We start from the raw sequence: 16,724 nt of genomic DNA, 5'->3' as shown, positions 1-16,724 counted from the left end.
GTCCTCCTCTAGCACTCACAGTCCCCAGAAGAGACCTGGAAAACCTTGGGGATGGGAGGCAGGAAAGCTGATTCCTGGTGGGTGCAGTTTTTAAACAAACAGTGAAGGGGCTCCCTGGCACCAGGCCAGGAGCCCCTGAGATGGGTGAAAGGACAGGGATGGAGCTCTGGGAACACAGCGCTGTGGTTGCCTCTTAGGGGGTAGGGTGGGGAGCAGTGACATGTGCTCACAAACAGGGAGCAGGTGCCAGTCACCTGAGTGAAGAGGCCAGGGGCAGACCTATGAGAATGGAGCCCAGGAGGCTGCTGAGACAACGCTTGCCTGAGATCTTGCCCTCCTGGTGCAACGTGGGGTGCGGGGGTGGGGGGTGGGGTGGGCAGTGACCTAAGAGTTAAAGTGCACCTAACCTCAGCTGGGGGAGGGAGACCAGGAAGGCTTCGACGGGGCAACCTGCCTATTTCCAGCTGCCCCCACCTTGGGAGCCTCTCCTTGGTTCACCAGCCAGCCCACCAGTCTTATTGCCCAGCTCAGAACCGTCCCAAAGACGCAGTGAGGACACGCTTGGAGGGTCCATGCTTCCACACGCAGTGGGCAGGCACCCCTAGAGAGGAAATGGGCTGCTAGGACCCTGTGGTAGCTGAAAGAACAGGAACCTGCTGGGAGTATTAGTGGTGGGATCCTCGGCCACTGACTCAGGGAGAGGCAGCCCTCAAGACAACAAGGTCCCAGGTCCCCTTTCTCTTGGGTGTCAGGACTCCTTGGTCCCTAGAAGCTCTCCTCTACCACCCAGGTCACTTCCTCTTCCTGAGGTGGTGACTCAGCCGGGTGGGAAGGTCAGAGATTCAGAGCCCAGCAGGAAATCTGCTCAAGAACCAAGGTATTGCTCTGGGACCCTCTGTGTGGGGACTTCCAGGCTTGGGGGGCCTTCCCCTCACCCTGGTTCCTAGCAGCTCTCCCCACTTCCGCCCACCTCCTGCCAAAGGAGACCATGCAAATCAACCATTTTGTCTGGGAGTTTCCAGCCTTACCCCACCTGCAGCCCCAGGGTGATGTCAAGGCAACCCGAACCCTGCTGGGACATGGAAACTCCTGGCCCCAGACCTTCCAGTCTGGGGTCTTTGAACAGGGTCCTTCTGAAGGGGATTCTGCCCTTCTGGAAACTACCGGACTAAGTGGCATTGCCTAGACAAGCCGGAGGTCACCTCACTTGGCTCCCGTAGCCAGTGCCCAAGTGGCCAGGCCTTGGGAAGCAGTCACGGCCTGGCAGTAGGGTGCCCCCAAATGCTACTGCCCAAGCTCTGGCTGCTGCTTCCCCCGGGGGGAGGGGAGGGGGAGGGGGAGGGGGGGCACAAGGAAACAAGACAGGGCAGGAAGCCCAGGCAGGCAGCGGGCACTCTGGGCCAGGCACAAACAGCCAACACAGGAAACCACAGCCCACCCCCGCCCACCCCACCCACCCCAAGCTCTGGGAGAAGGGAGTGCCAAAAGCCTGGTACCCCAGCAGGGGCAAGGGCCAGGGGTTAGCCTGGGGCAAGGGAGGAGCACGCAGCTCTGCAGTCCCCTCTCTGCCCCAGACCCTGCCTCGGGAGGGGGAGAGGAAGCCAGGCCGGCAGGGGCGGTGCTGCCTCTTTAAATCCACCGAAATCCTGAGCGAGGCCCAACCCAGCTCTGGTTTCACAGGAAGGAAAGGAGCTCAGGAGCCAGTAGGGCAGGCCGCGGTGGCTGGAAGTAGCCCCACCGGCCCGAATATATCTGGACTCCGCCTGCCACCCCACTGGCACTTCCTGCTCCCTGGCACCTACACCACCCTGGGTGTGGGAGAGGGTCTAGGCGCTACTCCCCACCCTGTGGGAAACCCCGATCTCCCCAGATGCCCTGTCGCTGGGTACACGTGTTGGGAGGTGGCATCCCAAGCCCGGATTCCCAGAAGGGAGGAATGGGCAGGGTAGCTCCCTGTGGGCCCTCACCTGGCCTCTATCCTCCAAGGGGTTAATCTGGCCCTTTTTTTGGGGGGGGGGATTAGGGGTGGCCCAGGAACCTCCTCCAAACTGCCTGACTGCCTGGCGGCTGGGAACAATGGGGCCATTGTGGGAGTTGCGAGTGCGGGCAGACTGCTGGCACAGGCAGTGCACCATGGGGCGCGGGACCTCACCCAGAGCCCGCCTGCCCGCTCTGCTCTCTCCCCCAGGTACTGCCAGCGTCAGAGGCATCCTCCCAGCCCTCACCTCGCAGGCCTGGCCCAAACTCTTGGCACCAGCAGCAGCTGGAGGGCCCTCGAGCTCTGCCCACATTGACATCCAGACTGCTGTGACCCTACAGGAAGCAGGGGCATGTGGGCCAGGACGGGTGGGGGTGGGGGCTGATGAGACAGGATGTATGCCTGTGATCCTCCCGCAGGGAAGACAGGAAGGCCAAATGGGGTTTCTGGTGTCAGTCCTGGCACCCTCAGGCAAGAAGGGCTTAAGGGATTGCGAGAGCAGTGACAGGCAGGGTCCCCGGACCCCAGGCCTCCGTGCCTACACTCATTCCATAGACCTGCTCCCTGAGGAGGCCCAGTCCCATCAGCCTCGCCCTCTGGGGCTGGGACACTGGCAGGCAGTGAGAGTGATGCAATGGAATGAGAACCGGGTTTGCAGTCAGGCCGACAAGGATGCCAATCACATCCCACCCCTTCTGAGCGATGGGACCTTGTCCATCCCTTCAGCCCTCTGAGCCTCAGTTTCCTCATCTGCAAAACGAGGATCAATATACTGGGTGAGATACTAATAGTGAAATCATCCAACAGAATGCCTGTGACATACTCGGCCCTCAACAAACCACCTCTGGCCATGATGTCTCCTTCTTTACACCCTACATGGCACCCAAATCCGTGGGCATCTGGTAAAGATGGGCACTCTCGAGATATTTGCTCTTGAGTATCCAAGGGATCGGGGCAATGGGCATCATCCCAGTGGTATCAAGTACAAAAACTTGGCTTTTTCTCTGTCCTCACAGAGGCCAGCTCCCTCAGCTAGCACTCCCCTGGGCATCACTGGGTGTATCGACATACACTCAAACCCAGAGCATGAACCCAGAGGGCAGTTAGTTATCCACTCTCTTAGCCTCAGGGCTGTCTCAAAACCCCAGGAGAAAAGCAAAGGGGAGTTTCCTTTCAACAGTGGCCCACATCCCGTCCCCTCCACCAGCCACCCCTCTCCCCATCCTACTCCTTGGCAGTCTCCGTGCAGGGTCTGGGCTGGGAGGAAGCTGGAGCCTACTTTCTTGCCATGGGCCTCTTTAAAGAGTGGAGGGTCTGAGAGGGAAAGAAGAGCAACTGGGACAAGCAGTTCTGAAAGTAGAGGTCCAGAGAGAAGACCTGTGCTCTTCTCAACTAGAGAGGGCTGTCCCTCTCAGGGTGGCTCCACAGCCCCCAAAGGGTTAACAAGGCCCTAAAAATAACCTGCTCCCAGCAGGACCTGCTGATTGGAACCCTCCAGCCATCTGTTCCCATTTTCTCCTGTTCACATTGGAACATCTGAAACCAGCCCCAGAGCCCCAGCCCGATCCCAAAAATAGCCCCAGCCTGCCCAAGGAACAGGCCCCAGGGACTGGGCAAAAGCGGCATGGCCAGCCCAGCAGTGAGGCATGGCCCAGGCCAACACTGAGCCCTTACTCCCAGGCCCATGGAAGGGAGGTGTTCCCTCTGTTCCCAGAAGGAGGTGGTGAGTAGACCCAGGGGCTCCAGCCCACCCCCCTTGGTACCAGGCCAGAGAAGGTACCCAAGAGCCCTGGTAGCCCAGGCACTCTGCCACATCTGAATCCACTTTCTCCAGAGATTTGGACACTCACTCCCCAGAAGACCAAACCACTTATCTGCAGAGCTTCCCTCTTGGTGGTCACACCATCCCTGCTGCCCAGCGCTGGGCTCCTCACCCAGAAGTTCCCAAGCCTTAGCCCCTCCATCATCCGACTCTCATCCCAGGGCCTTTCGGAGCCTTGCTCACCCAGAGTCACTCAGCATTCTCCCCTGGCCTGCCCCAGGGCACACAGGGTTGAAACAGAACTTTACCCAGCCCTGCCCACACTCACCCACGCCACAGAGGAAAGGATTCTGGGGGTGTCCTCTGGATGCTGGTATGACCCCACCCCTCCTCTGGGCTTCAGGATGGGCTTCTGCCCATCTGTGTGCAGCAGGTGCCAGGCATGCCCATCTGGGCTTCTATACATATCACAGGCCTGGGCACTGCCCTGCCACGCTCAGGGAAGATGTCCAGGCAGGGTACAGGGAATCCAGTGGACCCTGGGCCCCAAGGCAGGCCTAACAGCTGCCATCCATGTCACAGCCCCACACTGCTACTTTTCTCCCCAAAGAAGGTCCCTGACCCCTTAGGCCAGGAAAGAGAGGAGGCGGCCATCTAAGCCATTTAAGAACAGAGTGTCTTAGTGGCTGTTCAGCCTGGTGCAGGAACAGAGAATCAGGGGATGGGAGGGTGGGAGGGGTGTTGAAGCTGACCTGAGCCAACAGCATGGGGGAGGGAGGGCTCAGCCCTGAGAAGGGCTGGGAGATGCGGAGGGAGACAGGCCCTAAGACCTCAGACCCCTCTCCAGGCCCAAGATGTTAGTTTCCCCTCAGTGGGGAGACTGAGGCAGCAAGAAGGTGGGTCTGGATGGGTATTAGAATCTAGGAGTCTCAAGTGTTGGAAAGGCTGTCTCTGCCTCACTGTCCACACTCTCCCCACCCCCATCAATTCTTCCCCTGCTAAAGCCCCCAGGAGGACCACAAGTTCCTGTGAAGAGCTATGACTAATAATAACGAGGAGGCTCTCTAATATTTATTGAGCATTTACTCTGTAACATCAAGCTGTCCTGAAGGCTTCACAGGCATTATTTAATTTAATCCTCTAATTTAGTACTCTACAAGAAAGTTCTTTTGTTATCCCCACTTTACAGCTAAGAAAACCGAGGCCCAGGGTAGTTGAGTAATTTGCCTGAGGCACACAGTCCAAAATTAGAAGAGTCGGGATTTGAACTCAGACACTCCAGCAACTGGGCTATTAACCATTTCACAATACATGTTCACCCTGGTAGCAGCCCTCTGTGCTATGACGAAAGAATGGTGCCTCACCCCCTCATTCCATACTCCCTCCAACCCCAGTGCGCACCAGGTCCTAGCTAGAGGCCACAGTTCCCGCCCAGGGAAGAGATCAAAGAGAGGCCACCACTCCCCACCCCCTCAACACAGGTGCCTGGCCCACTGGGGCTCTGAGACCAGAGTTCTTGGGCCACCCCAGCCCCATCTACCCCCAATCTGTTACATCGTCACCCATCCTCCTCCCTAAGAGTCTGGGGAAGGAGCAAGACAAGTTACCATGACAACAGCACAGGCCCCTGCTGAGAGGCCCAGAGGCAGGAAGAGTCTCTGCAGGTGGGGGTCAAAGGTCAAGTGGGATTCACTAGTGACGAGTGGAGTCCCAGCCCTGGCCCCACCCCCACACCTGCTCAGCCACACCTGGCACTGCTCCCCACTTTTTTCATTGCCCGAGTTGGAAGCAGGACCACTTCCTCTGTGTCCCTGAGGGGTGGTGGCCTCCAGCAGGGAGGGTGGGAGGATTCGAAGCCCCTCCCTCCTGGGGACAGTCTAGGAGAAGTGCCTCCTCGCGGTCCTCCGCTTTCTCCAGCTTTCCCTCGTCAGACCAGGAGCCTGCAGGCGTGTTTGTTGTGAATTCAGGGAGTTGTTGCTAAGTAAGGAAGGAGGGGAGGGAGGGAGGGAGGGAGGGGGTGGGGGTGGCAGTAGGGAGAAAGCGTGTGTGTGCCTCTGTGTGTGTGTGTGTGTGTGTGTGTGTGTGTGTGTCTGGGGCCAGGGCAGAAACCACATTACTGTGGCCGGTAGCCACCCTGGCTTTGACTCACTCAGCCAGCTGAGGCCAAAGCCAGCAGGCGAAGGGGAGCAAGAACTTGGGATGACCGGGAAGGAAACCGTACCTTGCCCCCCAGGGGTGACCGGGCTGGGGCTCCCCACCACCCACCCCGGCTGGGACTTTCACTGGAGCAGCGGCTGTGGCGCTTTAACCCTTCCTGCCCCGGCCCCGCCTCCATCCCCTACCGGGTTCCAGGTTGTAGGCAGTCAGCACCCTCTCCTCTGGGGGGAGGAGAATGAAAGGAGAAGTGGGGGCAGAGAGCCAGGAGGGGGGCGCCTGAGACAAAAAGCCAAGCAGGAGGCAACGGCAGAGGCAGACAGAGCTGAGCGAGGAGGCTGTGAGGACACACGTAAGCACACAGACCTCTCACCTCAGGATAATGCGTGTCGGGCTCAGGCTCAAGGGTGTGATCTGGGCTGGGGCTCCCTGTGGAGAGAGGGTCACAGCTAGAAGCCCCAGGCCAGCAATCTCTACCCCTGCTCCTCCCAGAGCCCCGGCCCCACCCCCAGCACGCACACCACTAAGCATGTACACACAGACGGGCCTGCAGCTCCAGGAAGTCCCTGAGCTACTTGGACACCACCCCCCCTCCACGACTTCTGTGGATTGGCTGGGAGCCAGGCCTGACCCAGCGGCCCCACCGCACAGCTCCCCCTCCCTCCCCTGCAAGCAGGAAAGGAGAAGGCGCTGGAGATGCCTTAGAGCTCCCTCAGAGCTCAGCCCACAGGGAGAGGGGGGAGGACTCCCACGGCCTGGCCTGAGGACCCGGGTGGAGGGATGGATGGGGAGGCCTGAGGACCCCAGCTTCCAGCACCAGCCACCCCGGGGTTATCCTATGTCAAGGAGAAGAATGGTGTGGGTCCTATGTCCCCATGTGGTCTCTCTTGTCCCCTGAAGATGCCCCTGGGGACCGGGCTTGGCTGGCAGGGCCTAGGGTGAGAGAATCAGGCTTAGCAGTTCAGTAGGAGGGGGCTGGGTGAAGCTCCCACAGGCAAGCGGGAGGGAGGCTGGTGGCTGGGCTCAGTTTGTACTGGGGGTCAAAGGGGAGTTCTTTTCCGAAGAATTCTGGGAGAGACGCCAACTAGAGCAAGCTGCTAACCACCCCTCCCTCTCTCTCACTGCACTGGGTGGGGGGGTGTCCCTGCCAACCAGACTTAACCCTCTCCAGCCTGTGGTGCTCCCAGGCACACGACAGGGGAGTTGGGGAAGGTCCCGCTGGGCCCAACTTCCAGTTCTCGGGGGCAAGCACGGGGTGTCTGCAGTGATGTGTGTGTGCGTGTCTCAGAGACAGAGACTGAGAAACAAACTGAAAATTCCTTTCCAAGGCCCTCCCCCTGCTGGGTCACTGAGCACTGTACCAACCTGTGTCTCTACCCCTCCCTTCCTCCCACTGCGTCCTGGGACCAGAGGCCATGGGAAGGGGGTTTATGAACAGACAACTTTTCTCTCTGCCCACCTCGTGCTGCCGTCTCCATAGGCCCTTGACTCCGACAAACAGCCTCTGCCCCAACGCTCTTCTTCACTGATTTGCTACAAGCGCTTCTAGAGGAAAGTATTCAATTATAGCCTGAGGTCCCAGGATGGGGAACTGAGTCATAGCGAGGCATCAGGGGTTCCAGGGGCCCGCATCCCATGCAGACATAACTCTACTAACACAACTCTTGCTTTGGCAAAAAAAGAAAGAAAGCAAGCTCCCCTTAGCAATCCCCACCCCCCTCCTGTAAAACATGATTAAGGTCAGACATCAAGAAGGACTTCCCAGGGTCAAGGCTACAATGGCAGCTGGCCTCACACCCAACGCTTCATATTTCTGGGGTGGCACATCACCGCCCACCCCCGCCCCAGCGTTCCAGGCCCCTCTGTCTTCTGCTCAGGCTGGGAATATGAGTGTCTTGTCTTGTTTTGCTGTCTGCCCCTAGCTAGCAAAGTCAACTTTTCTGAACTTTAGCCACCAAGCTGCCAGGTCTGGTGTGGCTGGCTGTTTCTTGTCCCAAATGAAGCAAGTGACCCCAAGGGTGGAGGGTTAACTCCCTTTCCCCAGCCCTTTCTGGAGAGCACTGGGCCGCCCTGTGACAGCCCCCACCATATCACCAGGACAAGAAGAGAATGGACTGGGAGTATTGGGATCCCTTAAGGTGCCGGGTGTCCGTGAAGGGCAGAGGAAGAGAGCCCAGCCTTGGGGACAGTTTATCCCAAAGTCTCCCCACTGCACAGTTTCTCTCCAAGGACCACAGAACTGCCAGAAGCCTTGGCCTCGCTCCAAGAAACCTCCCTATCAAAGGACAGAGGACTCCATGTCCCAGGGAGCTGTGGGGAGACCTGTGGCTACGCACCCCAGACATGTTCTAAGGGAGGAGGCTAGAGGCGGCAACAGAAGCGAGCGCACTGAGCGTGCGCACGTACGCACACACTCACATGCATCAGAGACACAATCCCGAGCACACATACTCCTCAGATACTCCCAGACGTGTATCTGAGAGAGAAACAGACACAACCCCCAAAGACACACATCCAGGATACCTCTTTAAAATAACCCAAACTCCCCAAAAATGACTCCTTAAGACCCATAGAGGCTCCCATACTCAGAGAAGGCCAAAGAGAGCTCGGGAAACACAAATGACATCAGCCAGTCACACAGAACTACTGACAGATAGAAGACAGACCCACACTGGGATACACGAGCACACACACACAGAGTAGTGTGCACATGGCCATGTGCTAGCGCACACACACACACACACACACACACACACACACACACAGGCAGTGCACAGCATGAAGTCAGATTAGAGGACTAAATTCTGGGCTAGTGGGGAGGAGGGGAGTCAGAGTAGTGGGGTGGAGAAGTACTCAGGGATTTCAAAACAATCCTGGTTTCGAAATGCTGGAAATGCTGGATTCAGGGCCATTCTCAGTTGAGGCTGGGGGGTGGAGAGTGAAGGGGAGGGGGAAGACAGGCCAGCGCAGGGCCACCAGCCCATTGGAAGAGGGACTTGGACAGAGGGCATCCCAGCCCCTGGGGATGGGGACTAGGCCAGACACCAAGGTTAGGAGGGGCAGGTGGCCCAGGGCCAAGCAGGGAGGGCCTGGGGTGGAAAGGAGGCAGAGAAGGAGAGGTCTCCACTTTAGCCACTGACTAGAGAAAGAAGGCGAAGGAACCTACCTGGGCCCTTCCCTGACCCATGGGTGGCTGGTGGTGGCCACCTTTCCCCCTACAGAGTGGCAGCTGGGTCCCCTTCCCCGCCAGCTAGCAGAGCCCCAAGGCAGCCCTAAAGCTACAGGGTCAGAGGGTGTGGGAGGACAGCAAGGGCCTGCAGGGGGTCAGGGACCTTCCAGGGGACCCAGGACCATCCACCCTCAGGGCAGGGTGGGGGACATCTCCCTGGGAAGCCAGAGCTTCCTATCTGGGTTCCCAGGGAGGGGGGCCCTTCGGGAGGCTGAGGCACTACAACAGACCCCCACATCCAGGAAGTCACCCCTCTCCTCCCAGGGCACCAGGATGCCCTTACTGCCCCTCCCCCAACCTCCAGGGAAAGTCGGCAGCTCTCTCCCAGGGAGGGGAGGTCAAGCCAGGCTGGGGGTGGGGCTCTGGAGGCCTGGCCCTGGCACCCAGCAGAGGAAATGCCAGGCCTTAACTCCAGGCTGCCTTCAGGGAGGCCCATCCAAGTGACATGCAGCACCTCTAGTGCTGCAGCTTTCTTCACCTTGTCCCTCACTCCTAGCCTCTGGCGACCTGGCCCTCCAACTGGCTCCAGCCGAAGCTCTGGTAGTTAGAGGGTGGGACCTGGGGAAACTTAGAGCCCCTGGAGGAGCCTCTACCAGCTCCATCCTGGCCCCTTGGCCAGTCAGAGCCTCCTCGCCCCAGATCCCTGGGGGCAGCCCCCACAGTGTGGCTTATGGGTGGGCAGCTGGTGGGGCTGGCAGGCAGGGGCACAGATGCCAAGCTAGAGCAGCCAGGTGCTCAACAGGTTGAGCCAGTCCCTGGAACAGCCAGCCCCACCCCAGGGAGAGCAGGCCTGGCAGAGGCTCCCTGCCCGCGGCACCCAGCCTGTACCCGCTTGGCTCCCACGGCTGCCCACTTTCCCACGGTGCCATCCCCTCTGCCCCCTCCCCCGAGGTCAGCAACCAAGCAGTGCCCAGGGCTCCCGGCACAGGGAAAGGATGCCGTTTCCCCATCACCCCTGGGTGCCCAGGCTCTTGGAGTGCCTCACTACCAGCAACCAAGGAGCCCCCAGAAGAGTAAACATGGCATCAGGCCAAAAAGAACCCCAAAGTGCCCCCTACCTCCTTGCAGGCCTCCTCCAGTCCTGGGCAGACTGGACACTCAGACACCCTGGCTCCCCGCAGCTGCCCCCCCAGGGCGCTGGAACGGAACTTCAGCCGGTGGCGCCAGAGGCAGTGTGGCGGCCCCCAGCTCCTGTCTTGGACTCCCTGGAGGAGGGGCTGCTGAGCTGGGTGACTGCTGGCTCCCTCCACTCCTGCCAGAGCTGCTGCTGCCTGCAACCCTGCTCCTTTCCTTCCACCCCACTCCTGGGCTCCACGCAGCTCCATCCCAGCCCCTCCCCCTGCAGGCAGGCAGCCCCCTTTGCAGGCATCTCCTTTAATCTAAAGCAGGTGCCAGGCATTCCAGCCCTTGCTGAGTCGACACTGCCACCCACTAGGCCTCTGCCCAGAAGACTATCGCCCTGCCTCTTCATGGAAGTTGAGTCTGCGGCCCAGGGCTCCTGCTTAACTGAAATACTCAGAAGTTGGGAGGCAGACACTATCCAAAGGGAATCATGGGTGCCCAACACAGACTCAATAAGCAAGTTCACTAGGTCGCACATTACCACTGTTGTGATCGATTGTGGACCACCAACACTAATCCTTCTCCAGGACTCTGTAATCTCTTCCCACCTGGACCCTCAACCTCAGTAATTAGAGACTCTGAGCCTCCATATGGACCTCCAGAAACCATCTCTAGCGTGAGGCCCCTGCTACCCCGAGCACAAGAGTCACACTGGATCCAAGGTTATATAGGTATTCTCCCCTTCAGGAGCACCCTTTCCAGCATTAACCCCTGCCCCACCCCAATCAGAAGCAACACAGGTAAGCAGAGAACCTCCAGAGGCAAGTGGCCAGAAGACTGAGCTTCCAGGCCTGGTTCTCCAAGGCCAAGGAGCCTGATCAGCTGAGGGAGGGCAGCGCCTTCCGTCCTGATACCAGAACCCCCCCCACAAGCCCCTTACCTTCCTTTCTCTCCCATTCTCATCCTGTCCTGAAGCTCCTATCAGCAGGCGCCTCAGAGCTGATACCAGAAAGACGGGGCCTGAACATGCTCTTCCCCTGGGGCCATGAAATCATGGTCCTGACCCAGAGAAGGCAGCCAAGCTAGTGCTGGGGGGCAACAGACAAGCCAGGCAGCCCCAGCCCAGAAAAAGTAGCTGCTCCTTGGAGAGGCTGAGGAGGGGGGAGAGCAAGGGGAGTGGAAGCCCACCTACCCTGCGGGTCTCATTCAGAGAGCTGCCCGGAGGCATCAGTAGGGTTACAGCAGATACTGTGCAAAGACAGCTTTCCTAGGTAAAACAGGAAACCAAGGCCAAAGATCAAGGGGGCCTCCAAGCCCCTTTCCCAGGGCTCAGTCACATGCCCAGCTCACCTCTCCCAGAGCAACACTTTTCCTCGCTGCAGCAGAGGCCCCCAGACACAGACACAGACCCACACCCCAAGCAGCAGACAGACAGAAGGAGGAGGGAGGGGGGGGTGCAGAAAAACCCGGAAGGAAGGAAGCTGGACAGACAGACAGAAGCCAATCCTGGCTTCACTGCTCCAGAGGGACACCCTCCAGACTCCCAGACTGTAAGGGACACTCTCCTCAGCTCCCAAGAGGGAGAAGGGGAGAGTAGACCTCGGTGTCCCCTGAAACCAAATTCCAGCAGCCCTGGGACAGGACATACTCCAGCCAAGCAAGAAGCCCTAAGCCTCCCCTCTCTTGCCCACATTCCTCCCCCAAGAGCTCCCCCAGACCAAGGCAGGGGCTGTCTCCTCTTAGCAAGGCAGAGACACCTCCAAGGAACTGTGTGACTGCCCCCCCACCACCACCCACCCCCTGACAAGCCCACATCACTAAGAATCCTTGGCAGGGGAGACTCCTCCAGTCACAGCCCCCACTGCTCCTAGGCAGTGCTTGGGGGCAGAGGGTGACCCCCAGCAATCTCCAGTCCCCACGCACCTCCTTATGGAAGCTCCTATAAGCCAGGAGAGGAGTGCTGGGGTGCTGAGACCCAAGGGGTTGGTGAGCCTGCAAGGGGGACTACAACTCCCAGAAGCCCCCAGGGCAGAGTTGCTGCTCCAGCTGGCCCAAGGCCGGCCTTGTTCTCTGTGCTACGGTGGCAGGGTCTCCTGGCTGCCCCTAAGCCCTCCCCTCTGAGCGCTGGGGCTGCCAACCTGATTGGGGGCCCAAGAGTGGCCTCCACTAATCCTGGGGGCGTCCCCGACCCCTTAAACAGCCTAGGGGTGCGTGCCAGAGGGCCAGAGACAATCAGACTGTGTTCCCCCTCCCCAATTCGAACTGGATCTCCCTCCTCGCGCCTCTGCTGGCCTGGCATGACTTTCGCCCTCGGCCACAGCCCTCCCCTCACCTCGCGCGGGTCGGGGGTCCTCACGCCAGGCCGGAGTTGGACGCCATGACCAGGTCAGGGTCGGTGGGTGGATTGGGGTCCTCCTGCTCGCCAGTTGGAGGTGCGGAGGAGGGCGGGCAGGTGGTGATCTTTTGATTCTGGACGCCTTGATCTCAATACCAGCCCGGCCCGGGAGCGGGTATCCGGGGGTCGCTGGGCGCCTCGGTTCCTGCTTTCCAACCGCGGAGCATGGTCTTGGGCGCCGGGCAGCGGCGGGAGAGCGCGCACACCCGCCCGGCCCGGGGCTCACAGCTGGGGTCTCAGCCCCGAACCTCACGGCTCCGGCTCCTGCTCCTCCTCCCTTCCTTCCTTCCTTCCTTCGCCTCCTCCTTTCACTTTTCCCGAGGCCCGCGGGGACGGCGGGCGCGGGGCGGGGAGGGGGCTGTCTGGGCGCTTATTGTTGGTCGGACGCCGAGGGTCCGGGTCGCAGTCCCCGGGCGGCGCGGCGCCGGGGGACCCAGGCGTGCGGGCGTCCGGCCGGCTGGCTCCGGGCAGCGGCGGTGGTGCAGCGGCCCCGAGTCCGGGGCATGTCCAGCCACTGGCTCCGCCGTTCGCCGCCGCCTCCCAGGGGTCCCCTGCGCTGCCGGAGCCTCGCTCGCCCCTCCACTCGGCTCCGCTCCCCAGCCTGAATAAGCATCGGGGCTCTCTGGCTGCCTCCTTCTGCCTTCATACCAGAGCCCGGAGAGGCCCCTGTCAAAATAAGAGCTCCCCCATCTCGCTCGCCTCCTCGCCCAACCCGGCTCCCCCAGCCTCCCAGTGGTCTGACTCGGTAAGGCGCCCGGCCGGCTAGCGGGAGGCAGGTTGGCCCGGGGGCGGGGAGGGGGCTTCTATGCCACTCTCCACCCCAATCCCAAGGACTGGGGAGGAGACGGGCTAACACCATCTCAGGCTGGGGAGAGGTTTGACAAACCTACCCTCCTATCTACGCTGATTGGAAGCAGTGGGAGTTGACTCTCCCCAACCCCCAACACTCACTCACACTCTCTCTCTCTCCCTCCCTCTCTCTCTCCCTCCTTCTCTCTCTCCCTCTCTCTCTCCCTCCCTCTCTCTCTCCCGCTCTCTCTCTCCCTCTCCCTCTCTCTCCCTCTCCCTCTCCCTCTCTCCCTCTCTCCCTCTCTCCCTCTCCCTCTCCCCCCCCTCCCTCTCCCTCTCTCTCTACTGGGTCCCCTCTTCATTGTATCCACCCACATTCATTATGCACTGAACATCTCTTTATTCACTTTATTCATCTCTCTTTCCTAGTAGACCCTGAGTTCCCTGAGGATGTAGACTGAACTTTTTCACCTCAATCCTCAGCAGCACGAAGTGGATACTAAGAAAATGTTTGTGGAAGTAAAACCTTTGTTCTCCCAAAAGAACTCTATCCTAAGCTCAAAGCGCCACACACACACACACACACACACACACACACACACACACACACACACGACCCTGTAGGAGAATAGATCCAATGGAAAAAAATTGTAAAGTGTTTTAAAAAGCATTTCACATGTTATTTCAGTGTTTGCCACAAACCTGTGAGAAAGATGTTATGGCCCCATGACACTGATGAGGAAACAAAGGCTTGCATTAGTTAAGGACTTCCTCAGGGTTACACAGCTAGAAAGTGGTAAGCCCAGGACTGGAGTTTGGGTCTCCTTATCCCAGGGCACTTTCCCTGTATCCCACTACCCCCACCCACCCAGGATTAGTACCAACAAGTAACAACCATTGAAGGGCACTAGCAAGCCCCTTTGCTCATGCTATTTGGTTCCTCTGAGCTCTCCCCTGCCCCTCCTCACAGATGGTCCCCAGATAGCTCTAGCTCTCACTGACCTCCCTCTCTTTTGACACCTACTACATCTATGCCACCCACCTGAGTACCTACTTGTATGTTTTATCTTGATTCACCTGTGCGTATGTCTGGTTGCCCCAAAAGACTATTGAGGGCCCAAACCATGTCTCCTATGCCTCTATATTCCCCACAGCACTCAAGGGCTGGGTTCATAGTAGGGATTCAGTAAATACTCACTTGATGGGTTGATGGTGTCTGCAGCTGGGCACTGGGCAAGGTCTGGGGAGGCACAGGTGAAAAAGGGGGAGAAACCCTGAAAGAAGATAACATAACAACCTCTATGGGTGCCTAACATAGAAGTTTACGAAGCATTTTCATACACACTATCTCTTGATCGTGCTTTGAGCCAATCAACAAAACTTCCCCAAGTGCCTATTAACTGCTATGCCAAGGCCAAGCTGGGTTAGGGACTGAATCATCACAACCCTGTGAGATAGGTATTACCCCCACTTAAAGGAAAAGAAAACTGAAGCCCAGAGAGGCTGAGCTCTGGTGTGAAAGATCTCAGAGCCTAGGATAGTACCTGGCCCGTGGAAGTAGGGTTTAATCTCCTCTCCCCTCCCCAGGGTCCTGCTATAAGATGAGCCACAAGACAAGAAGGCCATTTCTCAAACAGGATTGCTTGTTGAAAGGAAGGGTCCACCCAGTTATGTGGGTCAGTTTCCCGTTACATACATGACCCAAACCGCATGGGCTTGTGATGATCCGTTTGGCACGATGCCCAGTTCATAGCAGGTCCAGAAAACAATGTTTGTAGGGGTGAGTGATGGCTGTGTTGCAAGAGGTCTGTTAATTGTGGCACACAATCAAGTGTATTCGGCATGTCCCGTGGAGCAGCCATGTACAGCACTCCCCTGGGTGGAGCTGTGACTCATTCCCCCAGGTTGGGATGCGGAGCCCGAGCTCTGGGCAGCCACGAGTTCTGGGTGGAACGCTGGAGTGAGCGAGGAGGAGAGGAGAGAGGCCGGTGGCCCATTGCTGGAATGGAGTGGCTCCCTCTACTGGCGAACTCGGGGAATCACCATGTGTTGCCGCGTATCTGTGTGTCACTGTGTCACGAGGAGTGTCACAGGTGTGTCAGCGAGTGTCGAGTGTCGGTGGAAGTTCGGGCATGGGTATAGCCTGTTCGTGGTGCAGTGTGGCTGTGCCAGCGTTTACGTGGGCCTGTTTCTGGAACCACAGGGTGTACACACACAACCACATTTTGTAATACAGTTTACTTTTGGGGTGGGGGTAGGGGGTCGGAGGAGCTGGGGCTGTAGATTATCTGAGATTACTACCTGGGGTGACGAGGACGAAAGGATCCTCCAGCTGGTACTCATCACCGACCTCGTGCAGGTGGGATTCAGGACTAAAGAAGAGTTCCTGGGAGGGACTCTATCCCCAAAAGCAAACAGGGACCCAAGAAAGGGTTAACTTTGAGCCCCACAGTGACTTCAATCATTGGCTCAGGGCACTGTCAGTCAGCTTCGGGGCGGGGCTTGTGGGCCCGCCTTCGGACTGCCCAGCGCCCCTCACTGGCCCCTCGACCCCCACTTCATTTCACTTCTGGGCTGCTGCCACACCCCCCATCTTGATGGAGACACCTTCCTGGGCCCTGGAAAAGGAGCGGATCTGGGCATCCTGGCTTCCCCACTCACTCCAGCTGCCCGGCTTCCTGATAGATGGTGATTATTATATAATAGACCTGCTGGACAGAACCGTGCCAGCCCTCGGAACACTTTGCCCCTCCTCGAAGCCTGCCCCAGGGCCTGGCACCAGCAGCACAGAGCCTGCCGCCCTGCTCTGCCGGCTCCCCCAGCACCGCCTCCATTCCAGGGCGGGAGACCCCGGGGCCACCCTCCCTGGTGTCCCTGGGGCCACTTTCTGGGATGGGGCGGGCGCCAGGCTGGGAGTACGGCCTGCGCCCCGCAGGTCTCGGGGTTGGCCTGCGGAGTATGGTTTTACCAGCGCCTCTCCAGAATTGTGGGACCCAGTTGGCCCCTTCCAACCTGAACTTGGAACTTGGGAGCCAGTAGAGGTGGGGATAGGGGGCGCAGAACCAGGGTCGGACAGCGAAAGGAGTTTCGAAAAGATGCGGGGGCAGGAAAAGGAAGGCTGGGAGAGGGGGCCGACAGGGGCAGTGGGGGAGGGACTCTTATCCTGACAGGGCTCTCGCCTTCCCCGACTGGAGGGTTTGGAAAAACTGAGCAGGCAGCCAAGGCTTGGCTGGAAATCCTGCAGCCCACCCTCCTGAGGACACAAAGCTGGAGGGCGGGGGCAGGGCGGGGGGAAAGAGCACGACCCCGGGGAGGGCAGGGCCTCTTTTAGGGCTGGGGGCCCAGGGGCCAGGTC

General features: G+C 59.1%; 1 protein-coding gene across 9 annotated transcripts in view; it reads right to left on the bottom strand.

The window, feature by feature from the left end:
• BCL9L (BCL9 like) overlaps positions 1-13,464 on the bottom strand; it is a 28,718-nt gene extending 15,254 nt beyond the window's left edge. For 2 of the 9 annotated variants that reach the window (XM_081238507.1, XM_081238508.1), the window contains exons 1-2: positions 10,182-10,387; positions 6,268-6,323 (exon numbers count right to left, since the gene is read on the bottom strand). The gene's annotated coding sequence lies outside the window, so the exon portion shown is untranslated. Of the gene's footprint in view, positions 1-6,267; positions 6,324-7,353; positions 7,374-10,181; positions 10,388-11,535; positions 11,689-12,517 lie in introns of those variants that run through there. The other 7 variants (XM_081238510.1, XM_081238511.1, XM_081238509.1 and 4 more) reach the window with 6 other exon arrangements.
• Between the last annotated feature and the right edge of the window lie 3,260 nt (positions 13,465-16,724).

The sequence above is a fragment of the Mesoplodon bidens genome, assembly GCF_964165515.1.
Source record: "Mesoplodon bidens genome assembly, chromosome: 7".
Taxonomy (NCBI): Eukaryota; Metazoa; Chordata; class Mammalia; order Artiodactyla; family Ziphiidae; genus Mesoplodon; species Mesoplodon bidens.
The sequence above is the reverse complement of the archived record's forward strand: the minus strand, read 5'-3'. Positions and strand labels throughout refer to the sequence as shown.